Genomic DNA, 23,454 nt, shown 5'->3' with positions numbered 1-23,454 from the left:
TAGTTGACTTAAGTCTTATTTAAACAGATAAGGTTTGTAATAATAAACAAGGTGTTAAAATTAACATTAATTTATTAAATTAAATAAAAATTTAAACTATACGAAATAGTTTTTTATTTAATAAATTTATTTAACATTACGGACGAATACTCTATAAGACTTATTTTCGTATACAACTTTTCAGACCACTTGTCAGTCTTGATATCATAAATGGAATAGCCATATTCATCGTAAACAATAATATTATTTTCATTGAAACAAAAACAACAGCAGTAATATGACCAACAAATATGTCTATTAAAGGCGATATTAGTGAATTTTTGTGATATTGAATCATAAACTTCACAAGATTCTATTGAACTGCAATCACTATCGAATCCAGAAATGACAAAAAGTTTATTTCCTTTTGCCACAACTCCAGGACAAGTCCTTGCCACTTGCATATTCGGAAGAAATGACCATTTTTTAAGATAATGATCGTAGGTTTCAACAGTTTTAAATGTTTTTTCGTTATGGTTGTTTCTACCTCCTAAAACAACACATTGACATTGAAAAACAGCACAGGAGGACTGTCTTCTTTTCACATTCATTTGTGGTATTTTGTGCCAACTATATTGTGATGGATCATAGACCCAGTTATTGTAATCCCAATCTCCGAAGACGTAAACTTTATTCATAAACGAACAGATACATAAACCTAAAGTGGTTACGAATACTGGAAAAGGAGCTGTTGAAGACCAAGCATCAGATTTCCTGCAATATACTTCACAATAAATCATAGGTTCGCCCTCAGAATCATTACCACCAAAGCAATAAACTTTTGATCCAATCACAGCAGTTTTACAATCATTTCTTTGCACTAACATCTTACTAGTTGTGCAAATTTTCTTAAATTTATTTTTAACTAGTTCAAATTCACTACTAGTTTGTAACAAATTGTCACAATCTCTACCGCCGACAAACATAAATGTTTTAGTTTCAAGTTCACAACTGTAGAAGCGATTTTGAAACTGTAGATTAAACATTTTACTAATATGCTTGGTTTTCATTTTAATAGCTTTCGAAACAATATTTTGACATTTTTTACATATTTTACAAATGTTATGATTTTTTATAACATCAGTTAGTATTTCATTTGTCAACAAAGGAAGTCTTATTAGTTTCAAAAAAATTTTCATGTACTTTCTTCGTTCAACATTATTGTAACTTATCCAGTCGACTGCTGCATTAAAAAGTTCCAACTCTGAACTTATTTTCAGTTCATTACAAGAAAATATTTCACATAGATCTTCAAAACTTAGTTTGTAAAATACTAAAGTTACTTCATTTAAAATATGTTGTTGTAGTAAAAAATTGCATAAAGATTTCTTTAAGCTTTTCAACTTGTATAACTTACTTAGCTTGAAATAAAAGTAGTAGTTGTTTACATTTAATTTGTTATACATGTATTGGCATATTTTTTTCGTTGATTCTTTACATTCTAAAATTACCGCTGCTTCTAGTAACGGTATAAGTTCTTCGTCAGTTATGTTTCTTCTTCCTAATAAGATTTTACAGTTTACCAATAAAAATAGACTACGTAAGTAAAATATGTTTAAAGAATTTAATTAAATTTCAACTAACCATTTAATACTGCAGTCAAGTTTATAAAACTGTTTTCTGAGATACCATAAATGGTACGAAAATTTTTGCTTTCTTTATTTAGATTAAGGTTATTGATTCTGTTTTGAAAATAACCAAGTTTATTATTAAGCTTGTTTAAGCTAGTTTGATATTTATCCCTTTCTGGTACGAGTTTAATTGAATCTGAATTTTGGTTTGATTTTTGTATCACTTTATCTGATGTTTCCATTTTATTATATTTCTTATTATACTTTATTATCTTTAGTATTCCTAAAAAATATTTTCAATTTTATTTTTAACAAAAGATAATACGTAATAAAGAACTACGGTTACTCGTAGATTTAAAGATACATGAAAATTATAACTTAATAAAACAAATATAAAGCTACAATTTAAAAAAATATACATATTTGAAAAAATTTAAAACGTGTACGAAGGTCTAATAAATACCTACAAGCACTTTTTTATTTTTCAAAAACACAAAAAATAAATTATACCTAAAACTTATTTTAGCCATATTTCCTAAAATATTGAATAGCTTTTATAGAAAAAAATGCTTGTGGAAACTAACCAGACCTAGATTTGAACACTACATTTTATTTTAAATTTATGTTACTTTTTTAGTTGTTGTAAGGTTATAGTGTTGTGTATATATGTGTATGTGACTTAATGTACACCTGTAAACGATATTAATTGGTACTTTTTACTACTTATAAGATAGGCATGACCATTGATGGTTAACATTAATATCATAGAGCAAATCAAACACTTCAAAGTAAAAAACATCATACTATAGAAAATACTTTAAATGTGGTTAATACTTTTACACAGTAGTTTAATCTAACAGGAATATACTATAAAAATGTAAAATTAAATTAAGAAATAGCTACCTTGAATAAAAATCAAAAATTCAGTTATAAGTCATAAAAATAATTTAAAAAACAACTTTACAAAAAAAATATAGTAAAAAATAAGTTCATTTCTGGAACACTATCTGAAAAATTTTGACAAAAATATCACTGCAATCACACTGTGTCTTTTTTATATAGCTCTATTTTAAAAATGTAAAGTTCCTTCGATTAATTTTGTTTTCTGGTTGAATGATATCATAATATTTGATGTTCAACCAAATGGAACAGCAGTGAAACTGATATTCCATCACATTTTTTTCAGGGAAACTAACTCTAATTTTTCACTCCTTTTTTGCTTGAAAAGATTTTAATTTCACTATTCTTCTCTTTTTTGGTAGATGAATAGTAAGGAAAAATAATTTTTTATTGCCAAACAGTACAACTTCCCCTAGTTCTTAATAGTTACAGCAAAAAAAAATATCAAATTTCGTAAAACTAATTAAATAGAAAGCATTTGAGTAGACCAATAAACATAAAATAGAATGTTTTAAAATGATAATCTTGAAGCTCAAGCATTTTAGCAAACTAATAGTACTCAAAATTTTCTAAAACCTTTTTTAGGTATTAAGTTTGCAAAAAATTTTAATTACTTAAGTAATAAACAACATTAATATTATATATAAATAGCTTTAAAACTTTAAATATTACTTAGTTGCCGTGGCTATGGAGCCCCTAGGATACAAACTCCTAAAATTTTTAGCATGTTACTGGTGTTTTCTATCCTAAGTTTGTAAGTACTATTTGACTTTGTAGAATTAAAGTTTGTCAATGTACCTTGACTTTGCAGACTTAAAATGTGTTATTTATATTGAGATTGTGCGCTTACACTTGCACAATACCCTTACCCTTTGATGCTTACATTTTAATTCCCCTATGGTATTTTTATTAAAATGAGTCACCATTTCCTGATGATATTTTCAAAATTCTTAATCTTTTTGGATATGTATAACTTAAGATATTACTCAGTTGCCATGCCTATGCAAACCCCTAAGATACAAACTCTTAAAAGTTTTCAGCTTGTTACTGGTCTTTGCTATCATAAATTTATAAGTTCTGTTTAAACTTTGTTGACTTAAATTTTGTTAGCTGTACCTTGACTTTGTTGACTCAAAATTTGTTAGTTATTTAGTGACTTTGTGCGCTTACACTTGGACAATACCATCACCCTTTGTTGCTTACATTTTAATCCCCCTATGGTATTTTTATCAAAATGAGCCATTATTTTCTGATGATTTTTTCAAACCCCTTTATCTATTTGGCTATATATTTGTTTTTTGGTTAAACCTCAAAGGCTTTTAAAAGGGGGCCGAGATAATAAATGTGAATGTCTTTTTTTAAAATTAAATGCAAGCTTTATTGTTTAATTTCTCTTGAATTAATTTAAAAAAACAACAGTGAAATAAAATTTTAAAACATATAAAAGAATGTGAGAAACCATGTACTATATACTGCCCTAAAAGTAAAATGATGATAATACAAGTAAATTGGTCTGGGCAAAATATTGTCTAGGCTTTATACAACTGTTAATTAAAAGACTGGTAATTCTTTACCTTGGTGCACCATATAAATTAAAAATATAGTGTACAACCACAGAAAAACCATAACTTATTTTAAACTTAACATAAAATTAAATTATATTAGTTGGTATTTTATACTACTCATAAAATTAGGCATGAGTATTAGTAGTTAAAAATTATACCTAAGACCATATAAAATAATAAAATATAAAGAACATTATACTTTAAAAACAACTTTAAATAAAGCTTTTACACAAGAATTCAATTTAAAATGAATTTACTATATCATTGCAAAAAGTATACTAAGAATTAACTACTTTAAAATAAATCCAAAAAATTAATTATAAGTAATAAACATTATTTAAAAAAGAACTTCACAATAATGAAAGTAATAACAAATAAGTTTAGTTCTTGAAATCTATATTGAAGGTCTTGAATAGAATACCATTAAAGTCACACTGTGGCTGGTATATTAAGCTATGACTTGCAAATGTTAACTTGCTAAGACAAACTTGCTTTCTGGTTGACTGATTTTATAACATTTGGTGTTCACATAAATGAAATAGCAGTGAAACTGGTATTCCATTACATTGTGATAAATTATTTTTTTACTCGATTTGTCTTATTCAAATACTCTTTCACTTAGTTTTAAAACTAAAATATGAAAAAACAAAAAAAATCATTAGATAATTGTTTAATACTTTTAAAGTTTTACTATATACTGACCTAAAAAAATGTTATATATACAAGTAACACTTGTTTAAAAAACGAAAGTATTCATCAAGTAGGTTATGTGAGAGATACGCCTACTGAGATTTGTAAATATTCAAGTTATGTAAATAAAGATGAAATCAACAAAATTTTACAATCGAGTGTGATCCGGCAAGCAGCAATTTTTTGATGAAGTAGTCTTAGAAGCTGACAAAACAGAAACAAAACTTCTTATATAGAAAATACAATTTACACTGAAAAAATTATGTTAATGGCAAGAAGTATAGTCCAAAACGAAATAAAACCTTTACTTAATTGAGAAATAGAGATAATTGCTGGTAATTGCAGAGAAGTGGAACATTCCGAGTCCGTAGGTACAGAAGAAATATCTAAAGCAATGGATATTCAGTTAAGTTACTTAAAGAAGTTGGTTAACAAAAAATATGAAACACACAAATATTTATTGAAATGTGAGATGTTTGTTAAAATCAAAATAAAAGATGTCGACGAAAAGTATGTTCATTTTGAAAAGGAGAATCTTTTGTTAAAAGTTGAGCGAAAAATGTCAACATAAGATGTCTAGCAAAAAGAAGAATTAAGCTTATTGAAGAATCTAGTAATGATGAGTTTATTATAATGGTGTTTCAGATAGAAAATATTTTTTTAAGGAGACTTTGGACATATCAAATAATTTAGACGATGGAGGCATCATATCAGTTAGTGAAAGTGTTTCTAAATCATTAGGTTTGCTTTACAAGGTTTAAACTAGCACAAAAAATTTACTACTCGCATTAAAGTTACTATAAAATGATATAAAATATTTTAAGAAGTAAAAGAAATTGAAGGACTTTATTGATAAAGAAGTTAGCGAAGAGATTCAAAACAAAGTGAAATATACTTCCGACGAACTTAAAGAATACTATTTTCACAGCGAGAAAAGATCACTAAAAAATGCAATTACTGAAGCTTATGCTTGTATTAAATGTTTAAGCAATGGTTAAATGAATAATGCAAAAATATTTTTTTAACTTCTGTGACTGCATAACTATTAAATCAGTAAGTATGAAGTTTTTCAATAGACATTTTTTCGGCTATTATTTATGTTTTAAACTAAAAATTTTTTGTTATGGCCTTTTTTAACAGTTGTTAAAATTTTTACGTTTCATTTATCTTAAGTATTGTCTTGAAAATAAACTAAAAACTATTGTGTTTTATATATGTAATTATTAAATGTCACAACTGGTTCAATTGTTAAAGTTACATAATTATAGATTTCACAGTTTATTCCAATAACGATCTCTCTGAGAAATACTTAGCTTGCTAACCGAACTTTTGAGAAAAAACAAACTTAATTTGAGCAACAACACAATTAAATATGCTGCATGACCTTTAGTTTAGGTGTTAATAAAGTTTTTGAATTAATTCAAAGTAAGTTGAACTTTTGTATTAGAAACAAACAGACCGCTACATCGAGTGATTTTTTAAAAGCATGTATCTAACGCTTTCAAGTTTAATAGGGAATAATTAATAATGTTTGTACACTAATCACATTTTTTAAACATCAAAAACATAAAACTATTTTCCAAGTTTTAACAAACACCTGTTTATAAGATTTTTTTTTATTTTAACTGCTAAAGAACAGAAATGGTGGTATAACAATGAAAATTTTAATAATGAAAATAAGTAAAGTTCTCACGCTTGTGACAACAAACGGTTGTTAAAATAATAAACAAGAATCACAGTGAGTTTTTACTTATAATGTAAACGTAACAGAACTTTATAAAGAAATTAAATTTAATATGATTAACTCGTACCTATAGAATGACTTAACAATAAGTAGCCCCTTGTGATTTATTTCTTAATTAAAATATACTAGCTTTCTTAATTATGTTGGTCATGGGTGAATAACTTTTAGTGAGGTAACTAGAATTGTAAAAAAAGTTAATTGGCGGACCGTAGTAAGAAAATGTATATTACAGGCTGTGTAATCTAAAAAAAATAATATATTTGTTACTAAAACTTATTAAAAACTTCTTTTTTTTTAAATAATAGTTTTAATAAAACTTTCATTTGATAAAAATTACCATCTACCTAAAATAAATTAAAAGAACATTTTTAAACAAACAAAAGTCTAAGCATTATTGGACTTTCTCAGAATAAAACAAATAAAACAGCTTCTACTGTCAACCCTTTCATTATGACTTTATCTCAGGCTAAAATATAACTTTTCAATTCTATCAATTCTCGAGTTTTAAGATTATATGATATGTTTAAATATTTTCTGTTTTATAAATATTAAAACTCAAGTTGAATTAAAAACAATACCTTTTAATCTAAAAACCTATAAAATCCGATTATTATATTAAAGCATAGTAAGTTACAATTTAATATAGTAAACAGAGGTTTAAAAGCCTTACTAATGAAAAGGTTAATTTTTAGTTTTCAGAAAGTAACACATTCAACTGCATTTTATAAAAAACAAAAATATTAATTTTAATAGTCTCTTAGATTGGACATTAAATTGTTAAATAATCCTAATGTTATTAAAACTTAAATTTAATAAAACGAAATCAATGCAGTGTTTTCTATTTTACTCAAACTTCAAAAAATAAATTCAAAACAACCTTTGTTTAATATGAACTAAGTGTGCATTTTGTATCTTCTAATTAAATTTTTTTGCATATAAAATTATAAAATAAAAATGCAAAGTAATGTTACGAGATAAAATATCTTAATCTAGTTTACCTAAAGCTTAACTTGTGATTTTAAAGACTGATTTTTTGGATTCTACCATAAAAAAAAATTATCTGTATATAGATTCATTAAATAAATTGATTAATTTAAAACTACATTTATGAAAACTTTGAGGCCAGTGGTAATTTAATGATTTTTTGAATGTTGAACATTGAAATAACAGCAGGATATTTAAGTTTAATTTCATTGCAATACAGGCAATTGTAGCTCTTAGAGTTTGAATCAATAATAGTGAAGTGGGATTGATTAAATTTTAGACACTAAGGATAATTTAAAGTTTTTAATTTCTCAGGATAACTCAAGCTATTTTTTTTTTATATTCAGAGTACTGAGGCCAGTTTGGTGTTAATAAAAAAATTCTGTTTATATATAGGAACTTTCAAAAATTCAATTTTTTTTTTCAATCATAAATGATAAATTTTGTTTAAAACTTAATAACAAGATATTTTATTGCCAAATTTCTTAAACAAACATTTTTTTTTTATAATTTATTTTTAATTAAAAATAAATTAGTTTTATGTAAAGCAGGGTTTTCCAAAGTGGGTCACGTGGACCCCTTAGAGCCATGACAGATACATAGGGGCCAAGAGCAGCAAAGGGGTAAAAGGGGGAGGGTCATGAGCAGTAAAGGAACCACACGGGGTTAATTAGGTCATTATTTTGAATCTACATTAAATATTCTTGAGTTGCAAATAAAGAACAGAAAAAAAAATTTAAGTGTTTTTTATGGTAGTTTTTGAGTAATCTTGTTAAAGAGGCCATGGTTTTTTTAATTTCCTTAAAGAGGGCCATTGGCAAAAAAGCTTTGGAAACCCTGATGTAAAGGATTAAAAAAGTTCAGGATGACTCAGGGTAGATATAAGCAAATTTGCCACATACTTAAGATAACTCAGAATAAAATTTTATCTATCTAAAACTTTACTCTGCAATAGAATACTTCTTTCACATGCTTCCCATTGTTTTGATGTTAATTTTTTAATTATTGAATGCTGAGTTTTACTAACTAACCTCAAGCATTGAGTTGTTTAACTGAAAAAAATTATTGAATTGTCTTATTTTTAGATATAGACTTTGTTCTGTTATAAAAGTTACTGTTTGACTTATTTAGAATAGTATCTTAAATAGTTTTATATGCTTATGTTTTGGTTATTAAACTTTTTTCTTTAGAGTTACTTGACTTATATAAAGTCATTTTAAATTGTACTATAGTACTATAGTTGTCACAATTGTTAGAGTTTTTAAAGTATTAAAAATTACACTTAAATGTTTCTTAAGTTTTATTTATTTAAACATATACTTTAGTAAAACTTTTCTTTTTTTAGTCTTTTGTGGTTTTTTATATAAGAGACAAATTGTTCAAGTTGTCTTGTATTATTCAAATATAGTAGATTATAGTAATTTTAAGGTATTAATTTTATAAAGTAGAGTTTTAATTAAGAAAATACCATTACCCATCACCTACGATATTACTGAAAGTTTTATTTTATTAGTTTGTTGTACTCAAAATAAAGTTTAAGTCTTGTGTTAGAAATATTTTAGTATTTACATAAAATAAAAAAATTACATAAAAAAGAATAAATATTATAGAACCACCGAAATGGATAACGAAAAATGTTAGTTTAGTTGATATATTGAATATCAAACATATTTTTAACATTCGTAAATACTAACTTTATCAAGTTTTATAGTTCATAGTAGTTTTATTAAAAACAGAAAAAATATGTATGTTTTTTTTAATTATAATATATTTGTTTGTCAGAAAACAAAAAGTTATGATGGTTAGTAATATTACTTTGCAAAAAAATTGTTTAAGAGTTTTTACATTTGTCTGGTATATAATAATAGGAACTTTACTGATTTTCAATACTAACTTTAAATAAAATTTTATTTCCAATAAAAATAAAAATTGCTACGCAAGTCAATTTTTTGAATACAAAACAATTTTAAGAAAAAAAAAAAATTATGGATTTAGTTGGTAAAAATAAAGTTAAAATAAAAAGCTTGTTAAATAATAACATTTTAGGTTGTTACATTTGTCTAGTTGAAGATGACCAAAATTTACTGCACCCTTGTAAATGTAGAGGTAAGGGTTTTTCAATCTTTATAGAACTCTATATTTTAGTTTTGTTTTTCTTAATTAATGATAATGATTTCCAATTAATACATTGATATATAGCTTTTATTTCTGAATATAACAAAATCTAAATTTCGACATGCAACAAAACTTTCGTAGTTTAAAACAGAATAAAACTGTTATTTTAACTCTGTAGTTTTGCATGTCAAATTAAAGATGTTTTGATGAGCTAGTCTAAGTTTTAATGTTCTTTTAAATATTTAAATAAAAATTTAAAAGGAGATACAAAATATGTTCATGAAAAATGTTTAAAAATGTGGATTGAAGAAAACAATAATGGTTTCTGCTCAATATGCAAATACAAGTTTGTTTAAAATTATTTATAAAAAAATATTTCATAGAAGTTTTTGTTAAAACAAAAAACAAACCTCACATTAAACTAGTATTTCTAAGACTATCAAATACTAGTAAAAAAGTAATTATTCATAGTAAATAAGCAATAATTAAAATTTCTGATAAGCAAAACTGCATAAATTAGTTGTATTTTATACAAAAAAATCAAAAGCGGTACTTTTATAACATACAGATTTCAAGGTATACTTTACTACAATATTAATTTAACAATATTACAATAGGATATATAAACTTGTGTGTTACTACTATTTTAAATATTTCTTTATAAAACTATCATGTATACTTTAAATTATTAAACTAAGTAGTACAGTAGTTCGCTATAGAGTTAAGTTAAATGTTAACTTAGTAGTAATTAAAATTTAAGTTTATCTTTTTGTCTTCTTTAGCTTGCTATAAACTGTAAAACTCTAATTCTTTGCAAGTTAGAAACTAGTTAATTAACTAGTTTTAAAATATATAAACTACTTATTTACAAAACGAAGACCTAAACAAAAATCTCTTACCGAAAAAAACTAACATAAAAATAAAAACATAAACTTGAAATATAGTTTTATTATATAAACTTTTTCAGTTGTAAATGCAGATACAAGATAGTCTACGGAAAAAAGGAGAATATAATTTCCAGATACTTAAAAAAGTATTTGTTTCTATTCATTGCTATGTTTTTAGTATTGTATTTAATTGCATATATATATGAGATGTTTTTAAGAAGACATAAATTTGTTGAAACCAGTTGGACTCACTTAAAAAAACTAGTTGCATGTTTTGGATAATTCCCTTTGTTTTTGTTTGCCTACGTATCCGGAGAAAAGTAAGTTTTAATATTTATTATTGATTTAATATTTCATATTGTCAAACAGAGTAGTTGTTCAAAAATAACTTTTTATCAAAAATGTTTAAATATAAGTTTATTCCAGGGATAAACTAGTCAAAAGCAAAGTCATTGGAATACAAAATTTTGAAGATAAAACTTGTTAAAGGGAGTTTCAAAATTGCTAATTTTTTTATATATGTACCATAGTAACTTCTAAAGTATTCTATAAACTTTTTAGCGCCTCTAAATAATTTTTTTTAAGATAACTGTTGGTGTATTTTATTTTTTTTTTGTAAAACAACATATTAAAAATTACTTGGAATTTCGTTTAGGTACGCATCTATGCATCCCTCTACAACTAGTTAAAAATAAACTTATTACATTTCATTCTTCTGTTCTAGATCCGTGTTTTAATTAGGCAGTAATAAACAAAAAATGCTTGTTTGGATCAGCTTAGCAAATTAAAACGTTGTAGTTATAACATAAGTTGCTTTCTTTTAAGATACGTAATGAAGTGCTATCTTGGTACTTAGCGTATACATAATTTGTAAACTTACCAGTATACTTCAAGTGAAATTAATATTATATAGTTTTTTTTTTCCTTCTTAATTATGTTGTACAATAAGAATGTTATTAAATGGTTTTCAAGCATGTTGTATCTGCTATTTTGAACAAGCTTAGTAAGGAAATAAAGTTGTAGTTATTGTGTTTATAACTGATAGTTTTTACAGTATATTGATATCGTTGTATAAAGTCTACGGATACTTCGAAAGAAATTATTACTTTAACAAACAATTTTATAAATTCAGTTAGAACAATGTATTGCTTTATTTATTTTCATCTACTTAGCAATTTAAAGCGCCAAAAAAGAATTATAACTCAGTAAAGTTTGTTTCATTTTGTGGACTGTTTCATTAAACCAAAAATATTTTATAGACTACTCAGAGAAAAACAATCTTTGTATTGGTAACTTTACCAATTAATATATAAGAAAACTGCTGACAATTAAGTATTTAACTACCATAAACTTCCTAATATACAGTTTATCTAAGTATTATTAGTTTAAAATAAAAAGTTAATAAACACGTTAAGCCCCACAAGAAATAACTTGAGCTTACTGAAACTGCTAAAACTTAATAATTTTTCATTTAAGTAACTTGGATGTGGTATTTTATCAAGTTAACATTTAAATATTAACTCTCTCACCTACAAGAATCTTAAATTTGCCATACTCTTTGTTTGTGTTAACTAAAATATATCTACTATTTAGTAGCCATTTGTAAATTACAACATAAATTACTTAGTTTGTTTCACAGCTGTTTTGAGTGATCTATTTTTTTTTTGATGCTTAAAGCTTTAATTAAGCACTTATTATTTCAATAGTATATACATGACAATCGATGCGTAAATAAAAAAACAAAGCTACCGATATAATTAAAAAGAATTCAAGTTATCGCAGCAAAGGAAGAAACACGTTAAATTTTTTTCTAATTCTCTTAAACTATAAAATTTGTCGAACTAGTTTTTAACTAAGACATTTTTTTAAATTTTAGTCCTTGATCAAAAAGTTTAACAATGTTAAGACAAAAACAAAAATACTTAAATATAACAAAGTTTCATTTTTTAACTACACCTTAAAGTTTAACTGCTCCATTTTGATTAACTTAGTACCTAATTGTTGCTTAACGATCGTTTCTTACACCAAAATCTTCGTTTCCTTAGTCTTGACATATATAAATTATATATACATAAATATATTGAGATTAAAGAATAGCCTGTTGTTCTTTATTATTTAATTAAACATACAGTTGATAGCTTTTGAACAACTTATATCTACTACAAATTTATTGTAAAAAGAAAAGAATTTTATTGTTCATAAGAAGTAGCAAGCAGTTTTTTTTCGTTGTATAGGTTAGAATTTGAGACTGAGATTTAAGCCTCTAAAATTTTATTATTGCTATAGTTGTTGTTTCTTGTACAAAATTAAACTCAAGCATCAAAACATAGTCCATTCAAACAGAAGACTCACAAAAAATACAAATGTTTTACTAGAAAGATACTTAAACTTTAACTTTTAAACATGAAATAAAAATCACACAAATATTTAGAATACGAAAGTCAGCAATGTTTATCAAAGAAACGAAAAAACAATTAAATACGAAGTTTAGAAAAAAAAAGTTGATAAACATCAGCATCATTTCAAAACTTGTGTTTATTTTTGGGAATAATAAGTCTAGATAAGAATTTTTCTAAACTATTCTCATAATCGCCCTCTCACAATCGAATTTGAAAAAAGAACATCGCTTTTGTCATATATCATTCTTTTTAAAGTTAGTTACTTATTTGTTTTTACGCTATTTTACTAGTTATTTTCCCCTGATTACCAAACTACCGTTCAACGGGGCATTAACGATAATGCGTATTGCATACAATTATCATATGCACCTATTAAATGTTGTTAATATGTTTAGCTAAGGAACAATCCGCCCATGTAAATAAAAAAATGATAAATCTGATTCTTATGTTGTATTGAAAAGCATATATTGAGTTTAAAATTAACTAACAAACTAAGCACTGTTTTTTACCATCAAGTTAACAAAAAATAAATACTAAATAATGAATATGATTCTTTTTGTGGTAGTGTATGCAACTCTGAAAAATGTAAAAATAAATAGTTGTTTCAAGTTTTTAATTAAACCTCAAACAATTTATACGGCAATTCAGCTATGATTTTTAGAGTGTTTCAGCGTTTTACAGAATTTATTTATTTAATTATTCTTTTAGTATTTATAGTATTCAATAAGTTATAATGTTATTAAAAAACTGTCGTTTTGCCCTTTCTCGAAATTTATTATCCAGTATTTTTAGGTATAAGTAGACTCACTGATAAAAAATCTAAACATATCAGTTATCCATCTTATAACAACTTAATTAATGCAACCTGAAAAAAGTTGAGTATTTGCAAAACCAATTATAATTGTTTAAATATATAGAGTTACAAAAGTTTTCAATTAGTCTACTCTACTGATAAAAAAGCTTTTTTTGTGTTCTACATTATTGTATGTAACCTTTCTTTTTGTTTAATTTTTTTTTCGACGGAGATTTGTCTTTGTGAAAAGTGAAAAAATAATAAACATTAGGCGTTTTGCACTTTTTACCTCCGATAGTGATATCTAACTAACAAAGTTGTTAATAAATTTATAAAATAACTTCTTTATTCTTTGATAAATAAACTTTAACTAATTATATAATTATAATATTATAATTTTTATTAGTTAAAATATAGTTTTATTAGTTAGTTTTTATTAGTTTATTAGTTACAACTTAAATATTTTTAACAATTCCACCTATTTTATGCACAGTTTTTGGAATACTAACAACAGTTGAGAAATTCTTATAGTTACATGATAGTTTCTACTTTGGTGCAGAAGATTCGTCTGATGCCGTCTTAAAAATTTTAACAAGAACAAACTCCCAATGTTGATCCGATATAAAAATATTTTATGTTTCACAATTTTCAAAAAACCAGCAGCTAATGTTGATCTGTTGAAAATATTTCATATTTAACAGTTTACAAGAGTATTTTTTTGCAGTACTTCAGTTACTCAAAGTTATTTTTTGTTTTAGTAAAAAGATGACATGCGAAAAAAAATAAGTATACCTCTTACACCATTTTTAAAAAGAGTAAATTTGTTCAAAGTTGAGAGAAATTATTTTAGAAATTAAGATTTCTTATCATTTTAAAAATTCCACAGAAAAATAACCTATAGTAAACTTTAAAATACTGCTCAAAAAATCTCAAAAATAGTTAAAAGTCGAGAAACATTTTTTTTTCTTTAAATTGGATTTAGCCATTTACCATCTAAGTTCTAACTCAAGGATAATAAAAGGATAATAAGTCAAGTCTTTCCTAGGACTTTCCACTTAATTGACCCTCCATAAACCTTTATATTACCCTTAATGCACCGTAGGATTTTCGAAAAAAAAAAAAACTCAAACTTAAAATGTAAATACTTAATTTTGAGTTTTAGAGGGTTTGTTCAATTTTTTAGGAACTCTATACCATATGCAAGAAACGGGATAAAAGCAATGTGGTTTGGTAATTTTCTGTAAGTCAGTAAGCCTTGAGGTTAACGTTTCTTTAGTAGTATTTGAATTGAAAAAAAAATGTTGAACTTATAGTAATCTTTAAAAAGCTTGTAAAAGTACACGAAAATTGTTTTGAAACAAAAAAAAAACATATATACCCAATTATGTTTAAGGCTTGGCTTTGATTTCTAATCACAAAAAAGTCATTTTCAGCACATTTTACTTTAAACATTGCAAATTATTATGTATGACATTAAAGTTAATGATGTATCTAGTTCTTTTTAACTCTTAAATTTTCTTGCAGTAAACTGCAACCTTATTCCTGATAAAAAAATCACATTGTTGAAATCAGAAGGTGTAAATGTAGACCATGGTTTCCAAAACTTATTTTCAAAAGGCCCCTTAACAGAAATTAAAAAATCTATAGCCCCCTTTAACAAAATTAATCAAAAAACTACCATTGAAAACACCTAAGACCTTTTTTCTCTCTACATCTTATTGTCTAGAATATCTAGTGTAAGTTTCAAGTCATAACCTCATGGCCCCTTTAAAGCTCATTGTCCCCCCTTGTGCCCCTTTGCTTACAATAGCCTGCTAAATCCCTGATATAGACATATATGAAAGCATACTATAAGCTATAAATTATTGAACGATAATAAAATTCTCAAAATGTTTGGTCATAAATCTGGTGGACGAAGAACCTTACGGTTATGGAGTCGCACACCACGGATACCTTTTGATGTTTGTTTAGGATAAAAAATTCATCTAATTAAATCTAGCAATTTACTAGCTTAATAGTCATTAAATTGGTGGGCTAGTAATTTTGTTGATCTTAAAGAATTTAAAAAATAAACTTCATGTTATGTGTTTTTGTTTTGTTAATTTATGTTAATAATAATAATTGTTTACATATACCATATACTAAATAAACTAAGGTTTTTGATATTTGATAAAAATATAGTTTCATATTTCATTAGTTTATGGTATCTAATCAAAAACTAAACTGTTAAAACCCTGTGTTTTATTCTAAATTTTAACAGTCTGGATACTAAATTTAACTTGAAAATTACTTAGAGCGTGCTAAGTACATTTAAAAAAAATTAAACTATTTTTTATTTAAAAACTAAGAGATAAAACTAATGTAAATACATTATTAGTAAATATTTTTTTTTATATATTAATCATGTTAGTTTATTTAGTTTTAATACCGAAGTAAGTATAAAACAAACTTATCAATCATAAAAGCATATCCGTTTTTTTTTACATTTCATTTTTTGCAATTTGATGAAACAAACAGTAAAACAAACGATTTTAGTAGCAATACATTTTTACTATAGCGTAAACAATCTAGTTAATAAGATACTGGTAATGACTAAAACGTCAAATTTAGTTTTTAATCAAATGACTTTTGTATAGCAGCAACTATATTTTTAATCTATTTTTTTAATTTCAAGTAACTTATTTTAAATTTTGAAGAACTCAATACAGTGTTTATTATGGACAATGAATTCAGTATTTTTTTTCTAAGCAAGAGAAAAAAGGAAACATACTTTATAAATCTAAGTTGACTTCAGTCGTCTTTAAACAGATTTGTCTACTAATAATAATCAACATGTAAGATTAATATTTTTTTATTAGAAAAAACAACTAAACAAAATTTTATCTTAAATAATAGTTTTATTCAACATTACGAAAGAAAAATCTTTAAGACTTATTTTCGTAGAAAACCTTTTTGACCACTTGTTAGCCTTTATATCATAAATAGAGTAGTCATTTCTAACATATACGATAATATTATTTTTATTGAAACAACAGCAATAGCTGTGGAATGTCCAAAAAATATGTCTGTTATAAGCAATAAAAGTGAACTTTTTTGATATTGAATCATAAACTTCACAAGATTCTATTGAACTGCAATCACTATACAATCCAGAAATGGCATAAAGTTGATTTCCTTTTATCGCAATTCCAGGACAATTCCTTGCCACTTGCATATTCGGCAGAAATGACCATTTGTTGAAGTAATGATCGTAGGATTCAACAGTTTTAAATGTCTTGGGCTTATGGTTGTTTCTACCTCCTAAAACAACACATTGACCTTTAAAAACTGCGCATGAAGAATATCTTCTTTTCACATTCATTTGTGGTATTTGATGCCAACTGTTTTGTGATGGATCATAGACCCAGTTATTGTAATCCCATCCTCCGAAGACGTAAACTTTATTAATAAACGTACAGGTACATAAATCTAGTGTAGATACAAATGCTGAAAAAGGAGCTGTTGAAGACCAAGTATCAGATTTTCTGCAATATACTTCACTAGAGTTTATAAATTTGCCTTCAGAATCATTTCCACCAAAGCAATAAACTTTTGATCCAATCACAGCAATTTTACTTTTATTTCTTTGCACTAACATGTTACTAGTTGTGCAAACTTTCGTAAACTTATTTTTAACGAGTTCAAATTCACTGCTAGTTTGCAACAATTTGTCACACTCCCTACCTCCGACAAACATAAATGTTTTAGTTTCAAATTCACAACTGTAAAAGCGATTTTGAAACTGTAAGTTAAACTGTTTTCTATTATACTTGTCTTTGTTTTTAACAGCATTTATAACTAGACTTTGACACTCTGTACATTTTTTACAAATGTTATGATTTTTTATAACATCGGTTAATATTTCATTTGTCAACAAAGGAAGAGTTATCAGTTTCAACAACTTTTTCATATGCTTACTTCGTTCAGCATAATTATAACTTATCCAGTCGACTGCTGCATTGAAAAGTTCCAACTCTGAACTTATTTTCAGTTCATTAGAAGAAAATATTTCACATAGATCTTCAAAACTTAGTTTGTAAAATTCTGAAGTTACTTCATTTAAAATATGTTGTTGTAGTAAAAAGTTGCATAAAGTTTTCTTTAAGCTTTTCAACTTGTATAACTTACTTAGCTTGAAATAAAAGTAGTAGTTTTTTAAACTTAATTTGTTATACATGTATAGGCATATTTTTTTCGTTGCTTCTTTACATTCTAAAACAACTGCTGCTTCAAGTAACGGTATAAGTTCTTCGTCAGTTATCTTTCTTCTTCCTAATAAGATTTTACAATTTATTAATAAAAATAAACTATAATTGTGAAATATTTTTAAAAAACTTAATTTAATTTCATCTAACCATTCAATACTGCAGTCAAGTTTATAAAACTGTTTTCTGAGATACCATGTATGTTAAATAAAATTTTGTTTTCTATATTCAGATTTATGTTGGCTATGTTTTGAAAGTAAGCAAATTTATCAGTAAACCTGTTTAAGCTAGTTCGATATTTATCCTTTTCTGATACAAGTTTAATTGTTTCTGAATTTTAGTTTGATTTTTGAATCACTTTCTCTGATGTTTCCATTTTATTATATTTTAAATTGTTTTTATTTTTCCTTTAAATTATTTTTAATGTTATTTTCATCAAACGTTAATACACAACAAAGAACTATGGTTACCCGTAAATTTAAAGGTACATGACAATTAAAATATATAAAAAAACAATTTTAGAGCCACAATTAAAAAAATATATATAATTAAAAAAATTTAAAATGTCTATGAAGGTCACACAAATACCTACAAGCACTTTTTTTACTTTTGCAAAAACTCTAAAAATACTATACTTTAAACTGACCTTAGCTATACTTCCAAACATATTAAACAGTTCTAAAACAAGCAATAGCTTGTAGAAATTAACTAGACCTACATTCGCTTACCGTCTTTTATTTTTAATTTATATAACTTTTTGAGTTTTTTTAAGTTATAGTGCTGTGTAAAACTACACTTAAAACCATACTTGAATTTAGACTTAATGTACCACCAAATTTTATTAATTAGTATTTTATACTACTTATAAGATAGGCATGAATTTTAATAATTAAATTTATATCAAAATGCATATTAAACACTTAAAAATAACATCATCTTAGTATAGAAAGTACTTTAAATGAGGTTAAAACTATTACACAGTAGTTTATTCTAACAGGAACATACTATAACAATATATAATTATATTAAGAATAAATTCATTGGAAATTAAAATTAAAATACAAAAAAAATTAGTTACAATTCATAAAATTCATTTACAAAACAACTTTACAACAAACAATATTGTTACAAACTAGTTTAGTCATGAATTCTCTCTGGAAGATATCGACTAAAACATAACTGTAGTCACATTATGGCTGGTTTATATAGCTAATCTTAAAAATTTAAAGTTGCTTCGGATAAATTTTTTTTCTGACTGACTGATATTGAAGTATTTAATGTTTAACAAAATGGAACAACAGTGAAATTGGTATTCTTAATCAGAGAAAGTCACTCTACATTTTCTCTCCCTTTTTGCCTGGAGATATTTTAATTTCTATTTTCTTCTCTATTTTTGCTAAAAGTATATAAGGGAAAATTAATTATTACTGTCAAAAGTGCAACTTCCCCCAGTTCTAAATAATTACATTAGAAAAAATAATATATAAAAAATATCAAGTTATTCGTAGAAATAATTAAATAGGAAACATCAAAGCAGACAATAAAAATAAAATGTTTTTATTAATAATTATAAAGCTCATGCATTTTGACAAACTAATAGTACTCAAAATTTTCTTATCCGTTTTTGAGGATATTTAACTTACAAAAATTTTCAATTACTTAAGTAATAAAACATCATAAACACATATATGAAACAACTTTTAAAACTTAAGATATTACTTAGTTGCCATGCCTATGCAAACCTCTAAGATACAAACTCCTAAAAATTTTCAGCATGTTACTGGTCTTTGATATCATAAATTTGTAAGTTCAGTCTTGACTTTGTGGACTTTAAATTTGTTAATTATATAGTTACTTTGTGCGCTTACACTTGGTCAATACCATCACCCTTTGTTGCTCACAATTTAATCCCCCTATGGTACTTTTATCAAAATGAGCCACTAATGCCTGATTATTTTTTCAAACCCCTTTATCTATTTGGCTATCTTTTTTGTTTTGGTTAATCCTGAAAGAATTTTAAAAGGGGGCATATAGTAAAAGTGATTATTTCTTATTAAAATTAAATACAAGCTTTATTCTAAAATTTCTCTTAAACTAATAAAAAAAATCACAATGAAGTTAAAATTTTAAAAATATAAAATAATGTGAGAAAACATGTACTATATACTGCCCTAAGTGTTAAATAATGATTATGCAAGTAAAATTGGTTTGAATAAAATATTATTTAGGTTTTATACAACTGTTAACTAAAAGACTGGTGATTCATTACCTTGATGACGCCATGTAAGGTTAAAGTATAGTATTGTACAAATAAACTGAAAATAATTACAAAATTTAAACTTAATTTATAATTAAACAATATTAGTTGGTATTTTAGACTACTTATAAAATTAGACAGGAGTATTAGTATTAAAGTTTATACCAAAGACCATATAAAATAATAAAAAATAAAAAGCATCATACTTAAGATAAAACTTTAAATAAAACTTATACACAAGAATTCAATTTTAAAAGGCTTATACTAAAACATTGCAAAACTAAATTAAGAAGTAACTACAATGAAATAAAATCAAAAAAACAATTGTAAGTAATAATCATTATTAAAAAAAAAATTACAATAAACAAAATAACAATAATTAAGTTCAGTTCAGGAACTCCATCTAGAAGGTCTTGGCTAGAATGTCAATACAGTCATAATGTGGCTTGTTTTTTTAAGCATGACTTAAAAACATAAATTTGCTTGTTAACTTGCTTTCTGGTTGACTGCATTTATAACATTTGATATTCACATAAATGAAATAGCAGTAAAACTGGTATTTAGTTAAATTGTGAGAACTTAACTTTTTTCTATCTTGATTTTTTTATTCGAATAGTCGAGCACCCAGTTTTTAAACCAAACAGTTTAAAATAAGACTTAAGATAAACTTTTAAGTAACTAGTAGCTGAACAAATCTCAATCTTAAACTTATTAACATGTAGATAGATGACTTTAATGAGGTGGTATTTTTTATTTATATAATCTTAAAGTCAATGAATCTTTGTTATACCCTCCTGGAAAAGACATCAAACTTTATCTATGGTGAACAACAAAACAAAATTTTATTATTATTATTTTTATTTGCAGATAACCAACGCGTATTGTTAACACAAATAATTAATACCACAAGTTAGATAAAAGTATTATCCGTTGAAAACTTGTTCAAAAGGTCCGATTTAAAGAAATTTAAAAAGTTACAACCAACTCTGATAAATTTATCAAAATCTGCACTAAAGGTCATTTGATTTTGTTTTTCTCTGCATTATCACTTCCAAAATATCATAAATTTCAAATTGTTGCCTTGTGCCTCCTCCTTTTATAGCTTATGGCCCCCTAAATGTCCTTAAACTTTTCCACGATTTATATTAAATTAAATTCTAAAAGGTTTAAAACTACCACCAAAAGTATTTAATTTTTTTTTGTTTTTTTATCATTTACTCAGAACATCTAGTTCTAATGTATGTTTCAAGTTATAACCTGATGGCACCCTTTTAGCTCTTTTGCAGCTTATAGCCCGCTAAACTTTCTGTGATGGCCCACTTTGAGAAACCTGGTTATAGATTAATCTTTAAGGCTTAATTATTTATTTAAAATTTTGATTTAATAATTTTAGACCTTGCCTCCGACAGTATTGGAATATATATACATAAATAAATTAATAGATTAATAATTTTTATTTAAGTTTAACTTATATAGATACTAACAAGCTGATATTAAATGTTTAAATTTCACTTTAGCAATGTTTAATAGTTGCACTGCCATGGTCAGTTTATAATAAAGTATAATAATGTTGACTAAAAATTATAAAAAAAAAAAAATAGAAAAATATTATCATGACTAAAAACGCGAGTGCAAATCTACTTTAAGTTATCAATACTCAAGCTTTAGACCTTAGTTTATTATATACAAGTTAGAAGATGTAGTATAACATCCACAATATATTATTAGACATTTTAATGTAAACTGTAATTAATTTTTATAAAGTTCACTTCATATTATAACTTTTTTAAATCTTTTAAAATATTTATATTTAACATTTTTGTTTCTATCTTAAACTATTATTCATCATTTAAGAAAATCAAAACATTTTATAAATGAGCAGCTAAGCTCACAACGCATAAAATTTATAAAATATTTTAAGAAAAATATGAAAGTTAACAAAAACTAAATGATAGAAAAAAAAGTTAAACTGTAACTTATAAACACCTAATCAAATAAACTTTATTTAAGTTAAGAAAAATTAAATATTTTAGAATTTTGAAATAACTTATTTAATTAAACATACATATTAAATTGCTTTCAAATGACTGCTAGTTAAAAAAAAAAAGTTTTAAGCACATGGCTAAGTTAGACTAAATATTAAAAAAATCAATGAAAAAATAAGATGCTTTAAGTAAGCTAAAAATGATTATTTGTAAACAAAAAATATATCAAGAGAACAAAAAGCATTTAATTCTAGTTTAGTTTATGAATAATTTTTAAATTAAAAAAAATCAAATTAACTTTGTGTTTGATTTACTCTTCTTGTACAAAATTAAACATCTGTTCTTTGTAGACTAAAGTAAAAAAAATCAAAAGACTTACTATGAAAAAGGCTAATGGACAAAAATATAAACATACTAGTCATTCTAACTTTTCTTAGTTTTTGCGTCAATTTTTATTGCAACTGTTGCATATTTAGTTGAATAGATTATGGAAACATCACATGAAATAGGTTATAAGTGGTGTATTTTAAATAAAACGTTAAGGGCAAAGTCTTATCACTATAGCAAATAATAATAATAACTATTACACTTTCTTTTAAATCATTGACGAAACAGTTTTGATCACAGACCCAACTTGATTGAAATTAATGATTTTGTAGAACAACCTATACATTGTAAGTCTGTCTTAAGTAAATTTTGTTGAGACAGATGTAAGCTATGAAATCAGGCTATTTAACTAACAAATTTAACTAAACTATTATTTAGTTACTGATCTAAAAAATTCTATTTTAAGTATCTTTATATTCAGTTTGACAGGATTTTTACACTTAATGGTTTCTGACAAGTAAATACTAAAAAAAAAGTTTGACAAACTCTTACATTGACGCACTAAGTTCATGTTTTTATGTTATTTATTGTTAAACAGTATCTATTTAGACTTTGTGGTTTAGTATAATTTTTAAATTTTATTAAAATATTTACTAAAAAGAAGCGTTTATACTTATTTTAACCTTTAGTCTTTAGTAAAAACTATTTATCACAATCAACGTTTTGCTAAAACAAAACCAACCACTGCTTGTACAAAACAACAACAACTATTTTATATATATATATAACAGAACAATTGTTGTTCTGAAATTTACACGCTTTAGTTTTTTAGACGTTTTTTGGTACATTATTAAAAGTTATGGTGCACTGAGAAAAGCTTATTCATATCGAATCCTGTCAAAAACAAATTTAATTTCAAATAATTGGAAAAACGTTTAGTTTCAACTAAATTTT

The sequence above is a fragment of the Thalia democratica genome, chromosome 1 (genome assembly GCF_965202585.1).
Source record: "Thalia democratica chromosome 1, ktThaDemo2.hap1.1, whole genome shotgun sequence".
Taxonomy (NCBI): Eukaryota; Metazoa; Chordata; class Thaliacea; order Salpida; family Salpidae; genus Thalia; species Thalia democratica.
The sequence above is the reverse complement of the archived record's forward strand: the minus strand, read 5'-3'. Positions refer to the sequence as shown.